We start from the raw sequence: 9883 nt of genomic DNA, 5'->3' as shown, positions 1-9883 counted from the left end.
GTAATATTGCTTATATAAAAATAAGTGACTACTTTAACAAACCCATTCAGTCCTCTCTTAGTTTCATCTTGGATGGGGAAAATTTATTTTCTGACCTCTTAGCCTCATCCTTGGTCCTAGTCACTCATCCCCTTTCTACACCCCAGAAACTAATTACCCTAAGGTACTATTTTCATAGTCTTAGTAACAGATGTCAATTTTTCCCACTTAAGGGGAAAGTTCTTAAGATATTGAATTCCAATATAAGAATTTCTGAAGTTTTTGAATTCTAATATAGAATCCCATAATGGTGGATATGTAGAGGACTTTAAAGATAACTTAGTACAATACCCAGATTTTACCAGTGATGGGTATGATGAAAGAATAACTTGCTCTTGGCCACACAGCCAATTAGAACAGAACAAAAGCTAGAATCCTCTAAAATAGTACAGTTCTCCCATTACTTTTCTGCATGCATACATCTCTGTGCATGCATACCAAAATAGTTCTATTTTTTTTCTGTTTCTTTTCTTCTTTCTTTCTCTCTCTTTTAGAGACAATGAGAAAAATACTCTGTTTTTTTGCTTCCACATTTGAAACATAGGTTTGTTTTCCAGTTTCATCCCCTCAGGTTTTTAATTGAATTCATAGCCAAAAGCAATCTGATCACTGAAACGAACTGAAAAATAGTGTCTATTAAACAACACATGACACAGGCTTGGGTGGAATTATATAAGAGTTTTTTATAATGTACTCTATATATCTCCACAGTGAACTTTTAAATCTTCTCTGACATTTTGGCAGGTTGGCATGAAGCAGACCAAAATATGTCATGTGACATTTCCAAAGACGTAAAACACATGTGCTTTGATCAGCCTTAAAACAAGCTATTCAAATGGTTCCATTGTAATTACAATTGTAGAATGACCCTCTGTTCCCAAATGTCATCTTTCATGTCCTACTATGGTGTCAGAAGCCATTATTAAAATCACTTTGGGAATTGAGGGGCTTTCAGAATATGTGTGTGTATACGTGAGTATGTGTGTGTAGGGAGCAGTGCAAGAAGGCATGATGCTGTGTGTTTATATATTTACATAAAATCAATAGTCGTCACAGGAAAATAAAACATTGCAGATTACCTGGAATACAAACATTATGATCTAGATGTGTTAGAAGGATACTGATCTAGATGTGTTAGAAGGATACTCCCAGGAACATGAATATTTGGGAAAGAAACTGACAAATTTGGGAATAAATTGGATACAGAGTAGAAAAAAGAAAGGTCCCTAAAAAGCAAAAATAATATATTCTTTTCTCTCAATTTTGCTGCTGTTTAAATAGCTATTAGGAAGGTATTTGAGTATATATGCCCACAAAGTAAATATGCTTCCTGAAATAATTTCTTAAACATTGCAGAAAATCAAATTTATTATTTATTTTTCCTCATAGGAAAATAAACAAGTGAATTCATTCCATCAGAGTCCCTGAAAATACTCAGGAGTGAATCCAGCACAAAATTATTTTAGACTTCAGGAATATGACGACACATAGATGTATGCATTTGGATGAAAAACAATGTGTTGGATGTTATGAAATTTCTTGAATAAACATCTTTTTATGAAAAATGTTTTATCCAACTTAAGAAAACTTAGGCTTAATTTTTTTTGCTCATTTCTTTGTAAAAGTAAGTCCTGATGGCTGTAGGTGGGGCATGGGATGGTATGTGAATAATGACCCTTTGGGATGATTGATCATTTCAGTTCACAAAAAGTGTTTATTTACAAGGTTAAGCAGTCAGAAATCTGGCGTGGTCCCCCACCCCCCCACCCCCCCCATCCCCGGCCCGGTTCTCTTTCTGTCAAGGGCCTTAGAGCCTCACTGGGAAAAGAAGCATTACATACACTGAGAGAATTGCTAAAGGCTATGAAATGCTTCCAGCCTACCCCATCTTCCATAGAACAATTGATATATTAGACATAATAAACATTGCATAACCTTCAGGATTTTGGCAGTGGAAATTGAATTTGAGAACTCTCACTTTTTTCATTATTAAATAATGTTTTTAACCCTGGAATCTCCAAATCCATTTAACTTGACAATGTATTTAAATCATGTCAATGAGAGAGAGGGTTCCACAGATTTTATAGGAACACATATGAAGTCTGATATATGCTACGCAGAACTCATATAAGAAAAATTAAGACAGCATTGTTTACGAATGATAAGTATTGCAAGCTTTCACATTTTCTCCAAGTGCTCAAAGCATTTTTTCCCCCCTCCTGAACAAGTTTCTGCTGCAGTGACTCCCTCTAGCAGTTTCCTGAACCGAGGAAAGAAAACGGAACACCGAACACATCCTTTCCAGTAAACAAATGGCAGGGAGAAAGAGGGAAGTTTGGCCAGGAAGATCAAAGGGACTTTTTTTTTTTTTTTTTTTTTCCTGACCGGTTGCACGGATTCCTTCGGTCCCCTGATCCCCCGTCCTTCTCCACCGGCCCCTAGCCTGTCCTCTGCTCCACTGTCCCCTCCGCCCCGTCTCCTTCCGGAGCTGCTAGCTGAGGTCTCCGGAGTGCACAGGAGCGGCGGTCCCAGCGCAGGCAAAGCTCAAGCAGCGCCGAAAGCATTCGGTTTCTTCAGGGCTGGTTGTAATGGATCGTGAAGTCCAGTGATGCCCACGCCGATCCTCAGCCTGGATTCCGTCGCCTCCACTGCCTCAGCTGACCGCAGCAGAAGCCCAGTCCAGGGGGCGGCCCCGCGCCTCCCGGGGAGCTGAGATGCAAAATCGTTACGTCAGATGGTGGGGCGGGGCGCTCCCGGGTTGAGTGGCAGCAGCCCTCGCTCGGGGAGGAGGCGCGAGAATCAGCCTGGTTCAGTGACTGAGACAAACTGGAGGCGAGAAGAGCGGGTGCTGTCCACGGCGCTGCCGGTGCTGAACCTGGGGCGCGGGAAGACCCGCTGTCCCGCTCCTCCAGGCGACGCCCTCTCGCACCCTCTGTGCCCTGCGGGACCCTCTTCACCAGCTGGACCCTATCGACTTGACAAAGGAGTGTGGTATCGGACGTGGGAGAGAGTCCTGCGTTCGCCACCTGGACGCCCCTTCAGGCGTGACTTCGGGGATTTCTATAGTTTTAGACCAAACTATTTCCATCTTTTCCAGGCTAAGACCATCTTTTTAGCTTTTTTAAAAAAATTATTATTATTATCGTGATTTACATATACACGCCGTTTAAGAATCTTTCTGGGAGACTTTGTAACTGTTGAAATAAGGTAAGAAAAAGAACATTATTATAACATTTTTACAAATGGGGGAGCAATGCAGACTGTCATACAAAAATTTAAGACCAAGTTATGATTATTTTTATAATTTGAAACGGGACAGTTGGCAATGATTGCAACAATTATTTTACTAATTACTGTTATCATTACTATTACAAGAATAATGATTGGTGATTAGGCACTGAATTCTAGAGAGGAAGTTGAGGGCTCTGCTTTTTTTTATGTGTGTGAAGTTAATGTCATCATGTTACATTTTGCTTTATAAATATAAATTTTGTAGAGCAACACTTCTTGCATGGCTCAAGGAACAGGAACCATTCACTGCAAGTCCTCAAATATGTTAGTAAATTGCATTAAATAATCAACCAACAAGTTGTTTAAAATAAATGTAACCTTAAAAATATGTGAATGGACTAATCTCTGATTAATCAATATTGCCTATGGTATCTAAAGCTTAGACTGCAAAGTGCAGAGCTCTCTTCACATTATTCTGGAGGGGAGGTGGTAGGGATAGGAGCATTTATACCATGCTGGGTTCATTTAGATGTGTTATACAGTAGATCCAAATAAAACTTGTGAAACTCGGTCTCTCAGAATTCTGCACCCCAAGGTCATGTGTATTTCCAAGTGGGGAGCTGTTTGTTCTGCTTGACTAGTGAATGTCATCCCCTCCCTGCCCCCTCAGGTCAGAGGTGGATGTAAATAGGAAGCTCTGATTTAATAATACAGTATTAGCTTGTATTATAGTTGCTACTGCCGTTGGTAATTGAATGGAACTGGGAAGCATGGGCTGGGAAAATGTCTCCTTATTTCAGCAATGTTTAACCTCTTGTATGCTTAACAGAGAGCTTTTCTCTACTTGGGAGATTTTCTTTGGAAGCTACGTTCCTTTTGTCAATTGGCAGTGTGTTTTGAGTGTGTATGTATAAAGAATTCAGTGCAGAAAACCACTGAACAGTATTTCTCATAATGAAGAATTATGAAATGATAGAAGTTAACTGGTGCTCTATGTATTTCTATTACTATTCATGACTTTTTTAGATAGGTATGATAGTTTGTCTGGTAAAGGATATTATGTTCTTTCATTTTTGTCATTTAGTGACATTAGATTAAGTATAAACCACGGCCGGGGAAACATGGGGAGGAGGTTCTTTACATTCCAGGAAGAGAGTTCAGGTTGCAACTAGATGTCCTTTATTAATAGGAATGGGTGAAATATGAGCTATTTCAGACAATAAATACCATTCAACTGACTAGGGCTATGTTTTTCAGCAACTAAAAAGTACACTAAGTTTATATATTTGTATATTTTTAATTATCATAAAATGTATGCTATAGTTGCATTATACATACAAAGATGAACTTTAGGTTTAGAGTTTATTGTTTAAAATAATTCCTCTGGGTAAAGATTTTGCATTTTATTAACAGCACAATCCTGCATGAGAGTGATTGTTAAAAGAAATGGATATTATTGCAAACAGTAGAGGTCAAATGTAAGCCTCTTTAGCTGTTCTCATGTTTTACCCTAAGCAGGTGTTCTTTGCAGGATTCTTGTAAGTCATGCTATCTTACCTTAAATAGTGATACAAATTTTTAAGAACTAAGCAGGTAGAAAAGCAAACTACAGTCTATGGAACACTGGGCCATGAGGCTTATACCAGCCTCTTTTAATTGTATAGAGGAGAATCATTCTTTTCTTCTGTATATTTTGAAACGTTTTCTCTAATCATATTGGTATAAATATTCAGACTGTGGAATTTTAAACAGATTTATGGCTTTAAAATTTTAGTTTTATTTATTATATGGAAACATAAATTTTAATTTTATAACTTACTCTAAAAGTGGTAACATATATAAACACTATATTCACCCAAATGAGTATCCCATTGACTTTTTTTTTCCATAAAGTTTTCCAAGGTGTATGTCTTTGTTTGGGTAGAAACAGTAAAGCTTGAACTACCAGCATCCAGAATTCTTTTAGATGAAGTTTAGAGTTGTCACAATGAAATGGTGAAACACTAAAATCAAAATGTGTTATTGGTAGTAATGAAACCAGTAAGGTAAGTTCAATGAGATTGCAAACTTAAAACACTAAAAGCATTTTCCCCTGATATTTTTTTACATATTAAGCTTTTATATATTAGTTCTGAAGTAAGGTAAAATTAGGTGACCATAATAAGCCCAAAATTAGCACATAGGAGATACTATTTGATCAGAATGCAATTCTAACTGTAAACAAATAAAACTGCCAACTTTGAAGACTTCTAGTAAAGATATTCACACATGGTGGTATTTCATTAATTCTTTGCTCCACAAAGAAATGACCATATTTTGAAGTTATAACTTGTCCATGTGAAATTCAAGGGACTAGTCAACACCATAGCAACAGATAACCTGCTCAGCCATTAATTCATTTCATTTCATAGGCACTGAAATTGTATAAAGTACTTTTTATTTCAAGATAATGAACTTTTAGAAAGTATATAGACAAATTATTGAAATAATTTAATGTCACATATGTTCAAATTATTTTCCTTCTTGTTTCTCAAATTCTTAAAGCACATTGATCTAGATAATAATTTAAAAGATGATATTTCTTGATAGATGTCTTTTTTTCCCTTACAAATAATAATGACTATGTATGACTGGAGGAATTTAAGATAAAGATGAACAATTTGGATTTTATCTTATCAAGACTATATATTGCTATCTTTTAAAAAATTAATTAACATGTACAGTAGAGAAATCAAGAAAGTAATGATAAAATCTGAAATATGCTGAAAAGTTTACTCTAATTGACTTTTTTTTAATTAACTTTTAAATTATATCTAATAGCTTATTGAGAATTTTCTTTGAATGGTGGCCGGTTCTCATGTTTAATACTCATTTACCCATGAAACTAAAGGACTTTGAATAATATGTTCCTATGAATCCTTTATATTTGCCCCCAAATGACATACAATCTCTAGTATTTTTATTACTTACTATATAATATTCTTTATATGATATACTTTATAAAATATACTTAATAGAATATGTAATATACTTTATAATAAGTTCAGAAGATGTTTGTGAACTAATAAGCTAGAAAAATACTTCCTGTTGTTAACATCATTGTAACAGCCATGTGACCAATTATTTTCTTCAGAACAAACTTAATCACCTTCTGCTTCAACACTTCCAATGTCCTTTGGGCTTTGTCTACTTAAGGTGAGCTGTAGATTCCCTTGTGGAAAATCCCAATTTCCTCATTAAATTGGTCAACACACAAGAAAACAACTGGTCCCTTTGTTCCTTAATCATCTTGGTATTGAAGAAGTTAATATTTTATGTTATGAGATATATTAAGAGATGAGATAGTGCTTTCGATACGTTCAGAATTCTGAGTCTTAATATGTATTTTCTAAAAGAATAAGAATTAAACAATAGTATAATGCTTACTCTGAGTGTGTGAATGTATATATATGAATGTACTATACATAAATATGTATATATATATGCTATCTACCTATCTAATTAAATATATATATATTTTTTTTTTTTGTAAATTCTACTCTACCATAAACATGCAATGGGATGGGAATCATCTGGAACATGCAAGTTCAAGAAATGCTACTTAATATAAAATAATTTATATATTAATCTATAATACAATATATAATTTGTAGTGGCAAAAGTGTTTTCTAATTATTGTTAGTTTTTATTTAGGCTAGTATGCTTCTGCACACATAAGGTTTGTTTTTGTTTTTTCTTGACATGAAAATGTCACTCAGAAGCTCTCATGTTGATTGGCAAGGGAAGGAAAAATTGGAAACAAAAATTGGCAGGAATAAGAAACAGAATGAATGTGTGAATAATGAAGAGATTACAGCACTACACTAGTTCTGCAAAAAGTGTGGGTAGTGATAAATAATTTGAAAGTTATTGTCTCTAAAAGAGGCACATGAGGTTTACTTCTTATACATCTTCAGGTAATAAGCATGTACTTCTAAGGAACAGAGCATGGATAGCCCTACACCTAAAATGTTTTTGCTGTTTGTATATCAATGTTTTCATACATAGATGTGGTGAAATGTGGGAAGAAGAGCAGCTCAACTCTGAACTTTCTTGCTTTAAAACCAAATTATTAATATTAATTTAATGTGATTTTGGTATCAAATTATGTAAATCTCTAAAGCAAAGTAGTTGCTTAGTGAATTCGTTTGCATGTCAATGCAGAGACTATTATTCCAACTCATAACTGGTTCATAGCACTGCTAACAACTCTAAAGCCCAATGCAGAAGATTTGAAAATCCTTTTTTCATTGAGTTTTATTTAAATATATTCATTATAATTGACAGTTAAGAGAAACTTACTTTAGTGATATATCTTCCCCGCAAAGGTAGCACCAACGTACCAATTAAAACATACATACAGTAGCAATTAAAACATACAGGTCTGAACTATGTTCCCCAAAGATGATGATGAAATGAAAATAATCTTCCCTTTCACTTCCACCAAACATATTAGATAGTGTTTTAATGACCACCAAGGTCTTATTTTTTCTAATTTCTAAAGCCTTCAAAGTAAGGTTCTTACACATAAGAAATGACAAATATCCCCAAGCCCTCTGTGGTTATGTGCACCTTATGCCCTCTGTGGTTATGTGCACCTTATGCCCTTTGTGGTTATGTGCACCTTTTTCTCAAAGACACAAGTGTTGTTGTGGCCCTGATGTCAACCAGACTCTGGACTACCTCATTTAGGAGTAAGGAAGTGGTATCATTCATCTTTCCAAAGAAAGAGGGCCAGTGAGCTACCAGTAGTAAACACTTTTTCTGTCTCATGATAGATTACCTATTGACATCTGAGCATATGGTCTGTGAACCTAGATTTGCCTATACAGGAAGAGGGAGAATATAGGAAAAACTGCTATTTTAAAGTATTCATATGTGTACATATACATTTTTCATATTATCCCTTTATCCATATTAAGACATTTTTCATTTACATAACCATGTAGAAGTTTCTGTTACCTTCATTTTAGATATGAGAAAGCAGACAGGTGAAAGCTTTCTACCTCTCCAGCCCATGGTCCCGCCTCTAGGAATAGGTGGATTAGGCAATCGAGCTTAGCTCATCCGTCTTGCATGTACTCTCTGGTTTAGCACCTCTGTTTAGGTCAGATATCCAAGTGGGTGTGTCTTATGTAAAGCTAGGATTTTTATTTTTTCTGATTCTTTATTTAACGTGAATGCCATTTTCCCCTCTTGCCCCAAGTTTTTCCCTTAATTATTAAGTTATGTTGAAATGATTTTATGTCATATATTCTCTAGTATACAAACTTTAGAATGTACAATACCAAAGGTCTTAAGGAGTTTTTCCTCTGTATTTAATGTTAGAGGTGTTACATTATTCAATCTCATAGACTATAATACTAGCAACACAATATTTCCCTTTATATCTCAAAGACAATAAGAAACAATATAATAGAGCTCTTCCCTAAGAGCTCAAGTTTTTTGTTTGTTTGTTTGTTTTTTTCATTCTCTAAAAAGTCCTCCCGGATACAAAATTCAATTCCAAATACATCTTGAACTGAAGTTCAATCACCTACTTCAAGCAATTACCACTTGTGTTATAAACTGCTACTCACATTTAAACTTTCAGACCAGTTAGCTGCTAATATTTCAAATAGTCTATGAGATGAAATAAAATAATCAAAATAAAATAAGTAGTTTTGAAGCACAATACAAAAAGAGGTAGTCTAAAGTGGGCTCTTGAACCCTCAGGAAACATTCAGTACTTCATTCTACTGTTTCTTCTATTTGAGGTATACAAAGGGAAGTGTTGGCCAGTAACTGATGCTCTTTGCGTTCACATGGCTTTTAGGATGACTGAGTAGAAGAGGTAAGTGCTGGTGGCCCTCCCAGGAGGGCCACACAGTTGCATCAGATCCCCTAGTGAATCCTCGTTATCTGAGTTTGGGTTGTCCTTATTAAGTGGATCCCAAAGGAGATAGAAAAGTTTGATTTGTGGAAAAAGTTTAACTTAAAAGTGGAAAGATTTATAGGGATTTTATTAAATATTTTACATGCTGATTAGTAATACCTAGTGTTTTACTTCTGAAATGAAGCCTGGCATAAAAGGTTTAAATCTTGAAATTTCTACACCATTCTGTATACTATTCACTGTTCCTCATTCTCTCGGGAGCCCTGCAGGAAGACTAGTCACTCCAAAAGCTACAATTATTCTCTCTTCACAAATATCTTCCTCTGGCCCACATTTGAACTCCATAAATGTAAATATTTACAAAGGTCTGCTAGACTTTTTAACTCTGATTTCATGGTGACAGGACAAACTCCATGAACTCATCATCTCATTCCTAACATGGTCCCCCATCCTAATTTTTCTGCCTGTCAATTAATGACATATTTTTTTTCCATTTACCTAGGCCTGAAAATTCATACACATTTTAAACTTACATCATTCATATTCAATTCTATTCTATTCTATCCTATCCTATTATATGCAGTGAGCCTCCAAGTTTTGACATTCTTCCCTTTGTATTGTAACTTTACCTAATTCTCTATTTTCTATTCTCTCCTCTTATCACTTTTACCTTGATAAGGTAACCCAGACTGTCCCATG

The 9883-nt window shown here is 35.3% G+C and overlaps 1 protein-coding gene across 3 annotated transcripts in view; it reads left to right on the top strand.

The window, feature by feature from the left end:
- The first annotated feature begins 2821 nt into the window (after positions 1 to 2821).
- Positions 2822 to 9883, top strand: part of FSTL5 (follistatin like 5) — a 677763-nt gene continuing 670701 nt past the window's right edge. For all 3 annotated transcript variants that reach the window (XM_027116858.1, XM_027116857.1, XM_027116856.1), the window contains exon 1: positions 2822 to 3246. The gene's annotated coding sequence lies outside the window, so the exon portion shown is untranslated. The remainder of the gene's footprint in view (positions 3247 to 9883) is intronic.

The sequence above is a fragment of the Aethalodelphis obliquidens genome, unplaced genomic scaffold (assembly GCF_003676395.1).
Source record: "Aethalodelphis obliquidens isolate GAN/ISIS:26980383/991018 unplaced genomic scaffold, ASM367639v1 scaffold17, whole genome shotgun sequence".
Lineage (NCBI taxonomy): Eukaryota > Metazoa > Chordata > Mammalia > Artiodactyla > Delphinidae > Aethalodelphis > Aethalodelphis obliquidens.
The sequence above is the reverse complement of the archived record's forward strand: the minus strand, read 5'-3'. Positions and strand labels throughout refer to the sequence as shown.